The sequence below is a fragment of the Amblyraja radiata genome, chromosome 29 (assembly GCF_010909765.2).
Source record: "Amblyraja radiata isolate CabotCenter1 chromosome 29, sAmbRad1.1.pri, whole genome shotgun sequence".
NCBI classification, from domain to species: Eukaryota; Metazoa; Chordata; class Chondrichthyes; order Rajiformes; family Rajidae; genus Amblyraja; species Amblyraja radiata.
The window spans coordinates 8022432-8037972 of record NC_045984.1 but is presented as its reverse complement, the minus strand read 5'-3'; the positions used below and the strand labels follow the sequence as shown (position 1 = coordinate 8037972).

At 45.4% G+C, this 15541-nt stretch overlaps 1 pseudogene; it reads right to left on the bottom strand.

Moving 5' to 3' along the window:
- Positions 1–1715: 1715 nt before the first annotated feature.
- Positions 1716–14278, bottom strand: LOC116989716 (annotated as a pseudogene).
- Between the last annotated feature and the right edge of the window lie 1263 nt (positions 14279–15541).

The window sequence follows — 15541 nt, the reverse complement described above, 5'->3', positions numbered from 1 at the left end:
TTAAGTTCTGTAATATGATTTTACCCCATAAATAGGGGCTATGATTTGGTGTTAATAAAATTTTCGTTGTTTCAATATCATATTGATATCTAATGATGTTAACACTATTCTCCCCATAATCAAGGCAGATGTGATGCATGGACTCGTTTCCACGGCATGAAATCACAGAGCTTTAAAATCCGAAGTAAAATAGTAAGATTAAACGAGAACTTACCAGTTTGAAGTTTGATCTTTATTTTATGAGGAGTAACGTTGAGGGAATACGTGCCCTCCGCTCCCACCCTTGATCATATACTCAACTGGTATCTCTTCTCTAATCTTACTATGTTTAGTCATTACAGTTATCTGTGATTTCACACCGCTGCTTTGAAGAATGACACGCATGCGTCCTAGCGGGGTTCTTCACGTATTCCCTCAACGTTACTCCTCATAAAATAAAGATCAAACTTCAAACTGGTAAGTTCTCGTTTAATCTTACTATTAAACACAACAATGAATAAGCTATGAGCTCTGAACTGCAAAAGAATATATAATTATTTGTTATTTGCACTATATTTGTTATTTATTGAACTTTTCCTTTTTTTTCCCGTTATATACAATGTTTACATATTCACATATTCCGTTGTGCTGCAGCAAGTAAGAATTTCATTGTCCAGTCCGGGACATGTGACAATAAAACACTCTTGACTATAGTGATACTTTTACTGAAGATAGACTCAAAAAGCTGGAGTAACTCAACGGGTCAAACAGTATCTCTGGAGAAAAGGAATTGGTGACTGTCCGGGTCGAGACCCTCCTTCAGATACTTTAGACCCTTACTGATCTGTATTACATAGAAACATAGAAACATAGAAAATAGGTGCAGGAGTAGGCCATTCGGCCCTTCGAGCCTGCACCGCCATTCAATATGATCATGGCTGATCATCCAACTCAGTATCCTGTACCTGCATTCTCTCCATACCCCCTGATCCCTTTAGCCACAAGGGCCACATCTAACTCCCTCTTAAATATAGCCAATGAACTGGCCTCAACTACCTTCTATGGCAGAGAATTCCAGAGATTCACCACTCTCTGTGTGAAAATGTTTTTCTCATCTCGGTCCTAAAAGATTTCCCCCTTATCCTTAAACTGTGGCCCCTTGTTCTGGACTTCCCCAACATCGGGAACAATCTTCCTGCATCTAGCCTGTCCAACCCCTTAAGAATTTTGTAAGTTTCTATAAGATCCCCCCTAAATTACAAAAAATAAATTAATTGTACCTTGGTAGGTGACGATAAAATGTACCATTCAACAACCTGTTCTTATGAGCAAAAGCTTTGATGTCCCATTTTCTTGGGAAACCTTTGACAATCGAAGCAAAGAGATAAATCACTAGTTGTTTAAGAAGGAACTGCAGATGCTGGAAAATCGAAGGTAGACAAAAATGCTGCAGAAACTCAGCGGGTGAGGCAGCATCTATGGAGCGAAGGAAATAGGCAACGTTTCGAGCCAAAACCCTTCTTCAGACTGATGTGAGGGTGGGGGGTGGGGGGAGGGGGGGCAGGAAGAAGAAAGGAAGAGGAGGAGCCAGTGGGCTGAGGGAGAGCTGAGAAGGAGAGGAGAAAGTAAGGACTACCTGAAATTAGAAAAGTCAAAGTTCATACCGCTGGCGTGCAAACGGCCCATGCGAAATATGAGGTGCTGCTCCTCCAGTTTACTAGGTACTAGATACATCACTAGGCTCCCTTTGCTTCTGTGGATCGACAGAAGAGGTATTACTTTCAAACAAAACACATTTGCTGCCCGGCTCACTTGAGTTTTGCACTGTTATGTTTCTATAATCTCGTTCCCAGACGGTGGAGCAGAACATTACCTTGGGTTCAAATCCACAGCAAGTCAAAGTGACGGGAACACCACTCGCTTGGATTCTGCATTTGATGGCACTGAGCTAAGTTGGCTTGTGCACCAACTGCGGTTTAATGATGCGAATCTGTGTTATTTCTAAATATCTCGAAAATGACAATAGTGCCCATGAGAGCATCGGCAGTCAGCATAACCTTTCCCTGTGCATTCTGTTAAACGCTCCATTTGCAGAAACCTCTTTCGTCATTGTAAATTGCATTTGCATGTTTTGTTCTCCATATTACAGTCATTCAGTCATCCAGCACAGAAACAGGACCTTCGGCCCAACTCATCCATGTCAACCAATATGCCCCATCTAAGCTGGTCCCATTTACCTGCATTTGGCCCACACCCTTCTAAGCCTTTACTATCTATGTACCTGTCCAGGTGTTTTTTAAATAGGTCGGAACAAGAATCTCAACCCAAGACATCACCTATTCCAGGTTCTCCAGAGAAGCTGCCTGACCTGTTGAGTTACTGCAGTGCCTTGTGTCCGTGTACAGTCCACCACCGATTTTCCTGCAACTGGTGGTCCGGCACCTCCTTTAATCCGGACAACATTACGAGAGGCCACGTGAAATCCCCCCAGGAAGTCCCCCCGAAAATGTGGCGCCTGGGCCGGGTGAGGCGGCCGATCTTGACCTCATCTGGACTTCCACGGCCGATCGGCGGGTGGAATTTGCCCCCTGAGGCCGGGGCTCTGGAACTCCGGCCCGGCTGGAGCCAGCAGATCCATTCCCATAGCCGACTTCCGTGGCCGACTTTGGTTCCAGTACCATTCGACTCCTCTTGGAGGCTGTGACCTCTGTTGATCCGGCAAAACGGATCATCCAGCGAGGCTCTGGAACCAAGGGAGCCGGAAAATGGGTGGTGGATCTGCATTGTGTTTCCCTACGCAGGGCTGCCGACATTGGGTGAGAGTTGAGAGTGAGAAATCTGGACCCACCCTACGACAATGTCTACATCAAGCTACCATCTAGTCGACGTCAAGCTACAACAAGCTACGTCGACCAGCGACACAATTCCTTGCAAATTGGGATGTCTACCTACGACCACACCTACGGCAACCTACGACAACTGAAGTCAACCCGTGACAAGATACGACAAGCTACGACCCTGTCGGCGACAACTGAAGACGTCACGGCATTGTGACTTCATGGCACTAATTGCACTGTGTCGGGGCGGTGGTGAAATCTGTGAGTCTCACGCTCAATGCGTGAGATTTGGCAGCGCTGCCCACGTTGTATAATTACAAAAGGTAGTAATTGTGGAAGTTATTTTATTGTGGTGGCATTCTGCCTTCCGAGCTGCAAGCTCTTTATCACATGCCTTCTTCTGCTGAGCATCACTTCGACAAGGTTCAGCTCAGCAATGCTGTCGGCAGTGTTTCAGGCCAATGACGCATTACACAATGTAAAACCGGGTTGCTAATTACAACTTGGTTATAAAAAAAAAGAATCCATCTTAATCCAACCTTTTAGCATTGAATTCAGTGGCAATCAACTCAATGTTCTGTAACTATCTGGTTGGATCATGGTTCACCCATCGGTTCAGAATCACTGTAAATCACGACAATAATATCTGACCCCTCCTTGAGAGAGTTACTGTTTAACAATGTTACCATTCATTACTTTCTATCATTCATAATAGATTAAGTGTACATTTATGAATACATTTTTTAAAAATCAATTGTTGAAATGTTTTTCCATTGTCTTCGGCATACGCTTTCAAACAGGACTGCTCGCTCCCTGTGCAGATGAAGATGATGATGATACTTTATTGTCATTTGTAGCTAGCGAGGTGCGGTGAAAATCTTTGTTTTTGCATGCAAAGCACACAAAACAGTCACCACAAAGACGCCGTCAAAGTTGTGATCAAAACGTTGCTGGTACATATATTGCCCCTTGTTGTCAGTGTCTGTGGCAGATCATCAGCCTATAAGCTGCTTGAACTGTTGAAGGGCCTGACCATCTAATTTAATTCATATATTTTATCTTTTGCACAAAAGGACACAAGGTGCTGGAGTAACTCTGGAGGACATGCAAGACCCTTCTTTAGACTGAATGTGGGAAGGGGGGGGGAGAAGAAAGCTGGAAAAGGGGAGAGGTAGGATCAGGTCCCAACTGTAGTTGGCCATGAAGGTCCGTTGCAGCAGCCGCCTCCATCCGATCGTCCCGGGAACCGCCGTCCCTCTCCTCGCCCGGCCATCTTCAACCTTCATGCTCCAGGGGCGTGATTAACTTGTATCTCTGTTTGCTTTGTTGTCACCTTCTCCTAGCTAAGAACTTCATCTCTTTTGATCTCTTAGGCTTCCCTACATCTGTAATTCCCACTCGGTCTGAAGAAGGGTCTCGACCCGAAACATCACCCACTCCTTCTATCCAGAGATGCTGCCTGTCCCGCTGAGTAGCTCCAGCATTTTGCGTCTATCTTCAATGATCTATTCGATATTTTCCTTGATCGCCATCCCCTTTGTCTCATTTTCACACCTCACACTTCCTGCTGAGTTACTCCGGCATTTAGTGTCTATCGCCAGATTCTTTCCCTGTTCACATTGGCATTATCATTCCGCTGACTGAATTACTTTGTCAATAACTGGGCTCGTCAGTGAATTTTAGGCACATCGCCAGTCACTGCCTTTTGAAATCTTATTAATGGTAGCATTTGGACACTCTCTAACGTCAGTCAGCTGGCACTCCACTCAAGGGCAGGCCTGCAAATGACCATTCCAGTAAGCTCCACTTTCAAAGTCACCCATTCAATTGATTTTTAAATTGTCATAATAACATTGAATGACAATCGACGAGACATTATGCACACACAGCGTACAATACGGAATCAAACATTGAAACATGGAAAATAGTGCAGGAGTAGGCCATTCGGCCTGTTGAGCCAGCACTGCCATTCAATATGATCATGGCTGATCATGCAAAATCAGTACCCCATTCTCCCCAAATCCCTTGATTCCGTTAGCCTGAAAAGCTATATCTAACTCTCCCTTGAAAACATCCAGTGAATTGGCCTCCTTTTTTTGGGAACATTTTCTGGTTGTCAAACAGGCCGATGGCGCAAACACAGGTTGGAAAACAGTTTGTGAAGAGGACACAAGTTACAAAGGGTTAGAGATAGATTAAAGATCTGGAAATGGTGTGTGACATTGAAAATGTGACATTGTCTATTTGACAGAAAAAAAAGAAAGATGTAATCAAAATGGCACGAGTTTGCAGAACTCTTGAGATGCAGAGGGATTGGGATATTCAAGCATTGCAAATGGGAAAGATAACAGCAGGTACGGGGAACTGCAGATGCTAGAGTCTTGAGCCAAAGATAATGTGGTGGAGTAACTCGGTGGATCCGGCAGCATCTGTGGACGGAATGGAAACATGGAAAATAGGTGCAGGAGTCGGCAATTGGGCCCTTCGAGCCAGCACCGCCAAATGGCTAGGTTGGGACCCTTCTTCAGGCTTCTTGAAGTCTGATGAAGGGTCCTGACCTGAAATGCCCCCATTCATTCATTGACTGACCCGCTGAGTTACTCTCACACTTTGTATTACTTATTGCAGAGGGAGCTGAATATAAATATAGGGAGGTTATACTTACGTTATACTGGACATTGAGTAGACCACATCTGGAGAATTGTGAATAGTATTTGGTCTCCTTATTAAAGGAAAAATGTAAATACATTGGAAATAATTTGGAGAAAATGTATGTGATGGATATCTGGGCTGAGCAGGTTGTCTTAAAAGGAGAGGTTGGATTGCGTAGGTTTATATTCACTGAGTTTAGACGACAGAACAAAGACATAACTGAAACATTAAAATTCCTGAACAATGTTGACAGGATGAAAGTGGAGAAGATGCGTGTCTTTGTGGGAGAACCGACAACTCTGAAACATTGTGTAGAAATAAGGTGTCCACCATTTAAGACAGAAATTAGGACTTTCTTCCTCTGAGAGTAATTTATTTGAAATTCTTCTGGCGCTCTTCAGACTGATTATAGGAGGGGGAAGGAAGCTGGTAAAGAATGGTGGGGTGAGACAAGTGAACGGGAGACACGGCTGAGAATGGCAAATGGGCGGAGTGAAGGCTAAAGGTATAAAGGAGACAAAAGGGTGTCAGATAAGAAGAGAAGAAATGTAAAGCTGGGAGGGAGAGAAGGAAAAGACTGTGGATGAAAAGGAAATTAGGAATCAGGGATACACGAAGATTTGTACAGCACAGAAACAAGCCCTTTGGCCAAACGTGTCCATACCCCATCTACATTAGTCCCACCTGCCCATTATGGGAGATGAGTGAATGGAAGAGGGGAAAGGAGCAGGGTGACCTAGGCAGGATAGTGGGGAAAATGGAAATGCTCTAGAGAGATGGGAGGAGCACAGCAAAGAAAGAGGGGGTAGGGGGTATTACCTAAAATTGAATTCCATATTCATACCGTTGGGTCATAAGTTATCCAAGCGGATTGATTATAAGGTGCTGTTCCTCTAGTTTGCATGAGGACTCACTCTGACAATAGATATGCCTTTATAGATAGACAATCTATAGACAATGGAGGATGCCAGGATCAGAAAGGTTGTTATGGGAATGGGAGTGTGACGAAAGGAGGGTCCCAACCCAGAAGGTTGTCTGCCCGTTCCCTCCACCGATGCTGCCTGACCCGCTGAGTTCCTCTAGCACTTTGTTTTTTTAGTTTAGTTTAGTTTGGAGACACGGCACAGAAATAGGCCCGTCGGCCCACCGAGTCTGCACCAACCAGCCATCCCAGCACATTAATGCTATCCTGCACACACTAGGGACAGTTTACACTTATACCAATCCAATTAATGTACAAACTTGTACGTCTTTGGAGTGTGGGAGGAAACAGACGATCTCGGAGAAACCACATGCGGTCACGGGGAGAATAAACAAATTCCGTGCAGACAGCGCCCGTAATCGGGATCAAACCCGGGTTTCTGGCGTTGCAAGCGCTGTATGGCAGCAACCCTACCGCTGCGCCACTGTGCCCCCCATAATTTTGGACTCATTCCAAGCTGCATAATTCATGATTTGTGACTAACCTCAAAATAAATGGGATACTGTTACCACATTCTATTTTTCAACTCTTGTCGCTAGAGGGAAGATCGGAATATTGTGATTCCCTTATAATTTTTATTATCCGTAATTCCATTAAAACCTATAATATATCAAGTTTTTGAATTGGTATTTTTGTTCCGCTCAAATCAAAGTGTTTACTTCCTTGAATTAATTGGAGGCATTGTTCTTTTGATGTGAAGGAACGGGTTTTATCTATATATACATCTCTGCCGTATTTGGGGAATTGTTTGCATTTTTTTTTGTTGCAAAATGCAGCCTTGTAACTGGGACAAACTTTCAGTAGTGTTAATTACATTCACACAGCAAATGAGCTCGTAATGATCGCGGTGTGAAATGATCCCAATGAGATGCAGTCAGAACTCAGTTTCTCTCAAATTCTGCAGCTTACTTCGAATAATTCCTTAATTGATGACCATGTAAACTGATGCAGAACTGACATTTCTTCAGACTTCAAGATGTCAGAGATACAGAGCGGCAACAGGCCCTTCGACCCACCGGGTACACGCCGACCAGTCAACATCCCGTACACTAGCACTTGGGACAATTTTCATTTTTTTACTGAAGCCAATTAACCTACAAACCTGAATGTCTCTGGAGTGTGGGAGGAATCCGGAGCACCCAGAGAAAACCCGCATGGTCACAAGGAGAACATACAAACTCCATACAGACAGCACCCATAGTCAGTATCGAACCCGGGTCTCTGGCACTGTAATGCCCCTGTCCCACTTTGGAAACCTGAACGGAACCTCTGGAGACTTTGCCCCCGACCCAAGGTTTCCGTGCGGTTCCCGGAGGTTGCAGGTGGTTGCCGGAGGTTGCAGGTAGTGGAAGCAGGTAGGGAGACTGACAAAAACCTCCAGGAACTGCACGGAAACCTTGGGTGAGACGCAAAGTCTCCAGAGGTTTCCGTTCAGGTTTCCTAAGTGGGACAGGGGCATAAGGCAGCACTCCATCGCTGCGCCACTGTGCCATCTGATATTTCACTGAGGATTGAAATCACAACTTATCAAACGTGCAAGAATTCTACCTGTTGTCTTTTAATCAATAAATGACAAATTATAGATTTCTTAATCAAATAAATATTCGGATATATTTCACATTCACATACAATTAGTCTTTATATCCCTACCTCTTGGGCATAAATGATCTAGTTTACTTAGAATATATTATGTCTTAAATGCTGCGATATCTGTCAAGTTACTATTGACAGATAGCTTCTTAGTTCTGCCTTAGTTCTGAATTGTAGATCATCCTGGCAATAGGATTTATTTATAAGAACTTCTTCAAAAGTGAGAAATAGAGCGAGATTGTCAGACCTCAGCTTTTAACAAAACCGAACTACAATTCATTGTGACAACTTTCAGTTTTCACACAGCTTCAAAAAAGAAAAGATGCATCAGTGATGAGTTCAGGTAAAATGAGATGGTTTCCTTCATGAAATAACGAGCAAAAGATATATATATATATATTACAAATATTACAGGCAGGATGCAGAGGCTTTGGAGAGGATGCAGAATAGGTTTATCAGAATGCTGTGTGGATTAGCAGGTATTAGCAACATGGAGAAGTTGGACAAACGTGGATTGTTTTCTCTAGAATGCAAGAGTTTGGGTGGGGACCTGATAGGAATGCAAACTCCACACAGACAGCAGCCAAGGTCAGGATGGAACCCAGGTATCCCACGCTCTGGGGCAGCAGCTCTACCAGCTACTCCACAGTGCCAAGATGTTGAACTAATTTTTGGGTGGCATGGTAGAGCAGCTGGTGGCGCTGCTGTCTCAGAGTATGGAGGGTTCGATCCTGACCTTGGGTGCTGTGTGTGTGTGTGGAGTTTGCACGTTCTCCTTGTGACTGCGTGGGTTTCCTCCAGTTGCTCCGGTTTCCTCCCACATCCCAATGACGTGCAGGTTTGTTGGTTAATTGGCCCTAGCGTGCAAGGAGTGGGTGAGAAAGTGCGATATCACAGAACTAGCAGCATGGACTCGGTAGGTCAAAGAGCCTGTTTCCAAGCAAAGATCAACACAAATGGCTGGAGTAACTCAGTGGGACAACCGGCATCTCTGGAGAAAAGGAATAGCTGATGTTTCGAGTCGAGACCCTTCTTCAGCTATGACTGTTTCCATGCTATATCACTAAACTAAACAAATTAGGACAAAGGAAAATAATCAGAAGGTCGAACTTTCTGATGGAGTAATTAAGGTGAATATCACAGATACAGTAATAAGGAAGCTAGATATCAGGTTATGGCAGGCGAATAAGCAAGTCACGCATGGTGAATCAAAGAGATCTTTATTGTTGAAGTAAAGAGAGCAACACACACGTGCACAACCCTGAACCTCGTTCCGGCCATTAACCAGTCACGTGACCCAACCCCCGACTGCCGAGGGTTCGCATAGTAAGTGGCCAAACCACCGGGTAGCGCCACAAGGTGATGGAAATACAGATGTATGAATTGAAGGAAGATGTGGGCCAATAGACCTCTCAAGCCATTCAATAAATCCCGCTTGATCAAATTATAGCATCAGATCCACATTCCCACTTACTCCACCTCCTTAATTAACAAGTATCTAGCGACCTCTGACTCACTAATAATCAAAAAATGTTTCTGTACCCCTGTCCGTTTGGAAATACAGCACGGAAACAGGCCCTTCGGCCCACCAAGTCCACGCCGCCCAGCGATCCCCACACACAAGCACTATCCTACGCACACTAGGGATAAATTACAATTCTACCAAGCCAAATAGCCTACAAACCAGTACGTCTTTGGAGTGTGGGAGCAAACCGGAACTCCTGGATAAAACCTATGCAGGTCACGGGGAGAACGTACAAACTCCGTACAGGCAGCACCTATAGTCAGGATTGAACCCGAGTCTCTTGTGCTCTAAGGCAGCAACTCTACTGCTGCGTCACCTTTGTTTTTTGCTCGTGATTGCATCATCTGCAGTTTCTTGTGTCACCATTGAGCGAGGCCATTTTACCCTTTTTAGAAAGAGCTACCAGTTAGTCCCACCATCTTTTCTCTCTCACTCAGAACCAAGCAACGTTAGCTTGTTATGTGGGGATTCAGGTGGTGAATTTGCTTTTCAGCGGAATGTGTTGGAATTGGCTGACAAGTGAAATTTCACCTCAGCCAACCTCTTTGTGTTTTAGAAGGAACCGCAGATGCTGGAAAATTGAAGGTAGACAAAAGTGCTGGAGAAACTCAGCGGGTGAGGCAGCATCTATGGAGCGAAGGAAATAGGCAACGATTTGTCCCGCAATCGGCCCGAAACGTTGCCTATTTCCTTCGTCTCCATAGATGCTGCCTCCCTCTTTGTGTTTTATTTCTATTATTTCAATTCTGCTCATCAAGGATTTCGGTCAATTAAACTATTTTTTTTCCTAGTCTGTCTATCAAACCCCTTAACTTTCTCCATGGAAAACATTTACAGCTTTTCAAAATGTTCAGATTTTTTTTTACACTTTGCTTTGATCAGCGTGGTCATATCTTTTTATGCATTAAATTACATTTTCAGAGATTTCACCTTACCAAAAAAAAATGTTTTCAAAGATCTATGGCTTTGAAAAGAGCAATTCCATTTCACTTGATGGAATAGATAAGGTTTTTAGGTTAAATGGCAATGGCGTCTTCTACACATCTCAATATTTATGTCACAGGCAATTTTTCAGTGACCTTGGGGAAATTCAGTAATCAACTGCTCACATATCAAATGTGCTCAGAAAGCCTTGGTTTGCCTTGCATCTGCCAACACAGGGGAGAAGCAACTACAGATTCAGATGCTCATAACTTCTCCCAAGATCATCATTGAATTGGGAATTAGAATCAAAACGGACAAAATGTACTGATTGTACTGGAGAAGATTGAAAAACCCACCATGCGAACAGGCCCTTCAGCCCACCGAGTCCATGCTAACCATTGATCACCCATTCATACTTGCTATATGTTATCCTGCATTCACATTCACAAAGGGTGGTGGGTGCATGGAACGAGCTGCCAGAGGAGGTAGTTGAGGCATGTAGGCATCCATCCATATCCATGTCCTATCCATGTCCCTCTCCAAATATCTTTCAAATGTTATTGGATATGCCTCAACTACTTCCTCTGGAGGATCGTTCAATTTTGCTGCCATCCAATGTGGGAAAACATTTACTTCTCAAGTGCCTTTTAAAACTTCCCCCTCTCACCGTAAACCCGCATCCTCTAGTTCTTGAAGCCACTATCCTGTGGGAAAAACTGTGCATTTGCCCTATCTATTCCCCTGGTGATTTTATATGATCACTCCTGCGCTCCATAAGATCATGTCCTAGCCTACCCAACCTCCCCCTATAGCTTCATCCTTCAAGTGCCAGCAACATCCTTATCAATCTCCTCTGCACTCTCACCAGCTTAATGGCATCATTCCGATAGCAGGGCAAACAAAACTGAACATGTGTTAATAAACAATGCATTCAGAAATGCAGGGATCCTTCATTGTCTGTCAGGCAGAGTTTTGCTCAGTGGAATGGAAATCTCTCCCCATTTTCTCTCGGTGTGAAATGTGCTAAGAAATGACACATTTATATATCACCTTCCATATCCTCAAATGTCACCACTCTTGTGTTTACAACCAATTTATACACAGTAAAATGGCATTAAGCAGCACTGAGATACATTGGTGGGGAAATCTGTACTTTAAACAGTGTGAAAGTGCGAGAGGAACTCAGCGGGTCAGGCAGCATCTATGGGGAGAATGCAAAGGTGACGTTTTGGGTCAGGACCCACCGTCAGTCAGAAGAAGGGTCCCGACCCGAAACATCAACGATCCATTTCTTAAAAGATCTGCCTGACCTGTTGAGTTCCTCCAGCACTTTGCATTTTGGTCACAATTCCAGTATCTGCAATTCCTTGGGACTGCTTCAAACAATGGGGTTGGATTCAACTCCAGACAGGTCAGTGGAGCTGAATTTTTAGACAAGTTATGTTCTGTAGTTTAGTTTCGAGAAACAATGCGGGAACAGGCCCCTCGGCCCAACCGAGTCCACACCGACCATTAATCCCCATTACACTAGCACATACTAACTACACACCAGGGACAATTTGCAATTTTTTGCAAAGCCAATTAAACTGCAAACCTGTACATCTTTGGAGTGTGGGAGAAAACCGGAGCACCCGGGGAAAAGCAACACAGGTCATGGGGAGAACATACTGCCAAGCACCTGTGGCCAGGATCGAACCTGTGTCTCTGACGCTGTAAGGCAGTAACTCGACCGCTGATCCACCGCGCCGCCCACAATCTGCACAATGGAGGAACGGAGTCAAGGTCCCAAGTGATTTTTCCGACCCACGAGATCTTGCGTACGTGACAAATGCTACTTTCCTTATTGACAGATTGTAATTGCATTTATTCTTTGCTGACCTCTAACAAGGCCAAGGTTGTGTCAGAAGGAATCTGCCATTTACAGCCATCTGTCAGGAACTTGGCAGCATTAAACCCTGCAGAAATGCACAGTGAGATTCACACCCATGCAAACAGCCCACACTTACAGTGTCAGATTTCATGCTGCCAGGAACACGCAGACTGCATGAATAATCCCAGCAATAACAATGCAAATTTATATAGTCCTTTAATGCAGTATAGCATTCCCCCCACAGGCTTCTCTGCAGTATTAGCAAACATAATTAGATACCAAACTAGATGATGAGATATTCAAACGAATGAACAAAAAGCTTGGTCAAAAGTTAGGTTTTAAGTTTTTCGAAGCAGATAAAAAAGAGAGAGTTTAAGGGGATGAATTCCAGAACAGGGGACTGAATGCATGGCTTCCAATGGCACAGTGTTGATGGACAGGCAAGACTTGCGTTTGTACAGTTCCCTTCACAACACCACAACAATTTGCAGCCATTGCTATACTTTTTAAAGGGTAGTCACTGTTGTAATGTAGGGCACCATGGAGGCCTCAGGTGAGGAACCGGCACTGTTGTGGAGTTGTTGGCGGTGAAGCCGATGATGGTGCCGACCGATGGACGGACGAGAAGGACACGTGAAGTGGGGCGTCGGCTGCGGTGAGGAGTCGACGGCGGTGAAGCCTCACGACGATGGGGCCTAGGCGGCGGTGAAGCCTCGCGAAGATGGGGCCTAGGCAGTGGTGAAGCCTCGCGATGATGTGGCCTAGGCGGCGGTGAAGCCTCGCGACGATGGGGCCTAGGCGGCGGTGAAGCCTCGCGATGATGGGGCCTAGGCGGCGGTGAAGCCTCGCGACGATGGGGCCTAGGCAGTGGTGAAGCCTCGCGACGATGGGGCCTAGGCCGTGGTGAAGCCTTGTGGTGGCGGCGATGCCTCGCGAGTCAACTCACGGTCGATGGTCGATGAGAGTATGGGGGGGACTGCCGTGAGGGGGGGGGGAGGAGAAGAACAATAGAGGACCTGGCGCGGGGAGACCGCCATGATGGAGGTGGGAGGGAAAACAATGGACAATGGGGGGGGACAAAGGACAATGGGGACCCGGCCTGGGGGAACCGCTGTGGGGGGGGGGGGGGGGGAACAAAAGGAGGAGCCGGCGTGCTTTGTAACTTTGTCAGTGCCGTAGGTGGCTGCTATTTGTATACATTGGGTATGAGGGCAAAGAATTCCTCTGTGCCTTGTCACATGGCAAGAAAGTATTCCATTCCATGATAAGCCAAGATGGTGGCAGTGGAAAGTGAAAGGGAAGGTTGGCGGCTCTGAACGGTCCGTGAACTCACCTCTCACACCCTTGTTAAATGGCCTCAAGGTCCATGATCGGCCTGGGATTTGGGACAGTGACCTCGGCACATGTGAGCAGTGGGGGTCGGCACATGTGAGCAGTGGGGAGACTGTTGCAGGGTTTGTCGTGTTCGTGCGGCTTTTTGTTTTCCTGATTTTTATTCCATATTTATTTAAAACAAAGGCGGAACATAAGATGACTGCGTTTTTTCAATGGATTCTTCCTTATATTTTCCCTTGTCCTTGCCAACTTGGCGACGTTTCGCTTTGCGCTCCAGAATCTTTTTATCCAGCTTTAGCCTGGTAATCATCACCTTGCTGCAATGAATGCCAACATGAACTGTGGTACTTGGCCTTTTCACGCTCAATGTAGATGACATATTTCTTCCTGTACACACTTGGACAACTTTGCTGATCTGCTGCCTTTTGTAGTGACCTCTGACAATCATCCTTGCGTATGGGCATTGAGCGAACATTGTCTTCCTGCCTCAATTCCTTAGACCGGGGCGAGGACATGATCTTCCTGCGGGTGTGAGACGGATCATTGACGTGCCTTTTGTGATTATTCTTCCTCCGTGAAGAAGTTACAAAATGGTTTGACTTTCATCTAGGGCGTCCCGACCGATCACCGATGGCTGCCGGAGAAACTGTTGGTGGTGACGGCCACGGGAGGCCCTACTGCAGTGGGGTGGGGGAGTGGACAGAGCGCAGCCTGTGGCAGCTGCACGGAGCGGTGGTGGATGGAGCCAACGGCATCGCGCTGGGCCAGGCCGACCCCAACTTAATCGATCTAGTGCCGCCAGGACACCGGGCCTTAACGTGAGAAATATTAGAAATTGCACAGCTTCCTTGCTCCAAGATCGGACTTTACAGAGACTTGAAAGTTACAAGATGGAGCCGGAATGTGACAATTCTCTGCGAGCTGCTCCAGAGGAGGATCTAGTGTCCTCACATATTCTATGGTTGGGATAACATGCAGAACAAAGTATACTTTGACTGCAATCTGCATTCTGCAATTTTTAATTTTTAACTGTTAATTATTGGTCTTTTTAAGTATTTATTGCTCTCAGGTAGTGTCCACATTGTATTCTATGTATTTTCTGTCTGCGTTCGTTTTGAATCTGTGGGTTTGTTGGTTGGGGGCTTCTGGACATCTGAATTTCCCTGAGGGGATCAATAAAGTATTAAAAAAAAAAAAAAGATAGACACAAAAAGCTGGAGTAACTCAGCGGGCCAGCCAGCATCCCTGGGGAAAAGAAACTGGTGACGTTTCGGGTCGAGACCCTTCTTCAGACTGAAGAAGGGGCTCGACTGGAAACGTCACCTATTCCTTTTATCCAGAGATGCTGTCTGGCCCGCTGAGTTACAACAGTTTTTTGGGTCTATCTTCGGTTTAAACAAGCATCTGCATTTCCTTCCTATACTTCCTAGACTGGATTGCTTGTAGAACAAGCTTTTCACTGGATCGCTGTGCTCGTGGCCACAACAAACTAAACACAATGCAAAGTCACAAGGAACAAATAGATCCTGCCTTGACAATTTGTTTTTTTTTAGTTCTGTTACTGAAGGATATCTATTGCCCACAATATCAAAATTCAGTTTCGGCGCTCCTCTTCAAAATAGCAGCATCAAATTATTGTACATCACCCATTTTGGCATCACATCTATTGACAGCTCTGCTGACATTGCAGAGGGCAGCACTGGTGTGGCAGGCTGGATACTCGTGCTCTGCTCTCTGAAGTGGGACTTGAACCTAGAACTCGCACACCCAGAGGATCATCTGGGGTCACGGAGGGCTGACGTCACGGTGGGATTGGAATACAGAACTGAGGACCTTGGAATCGAGAT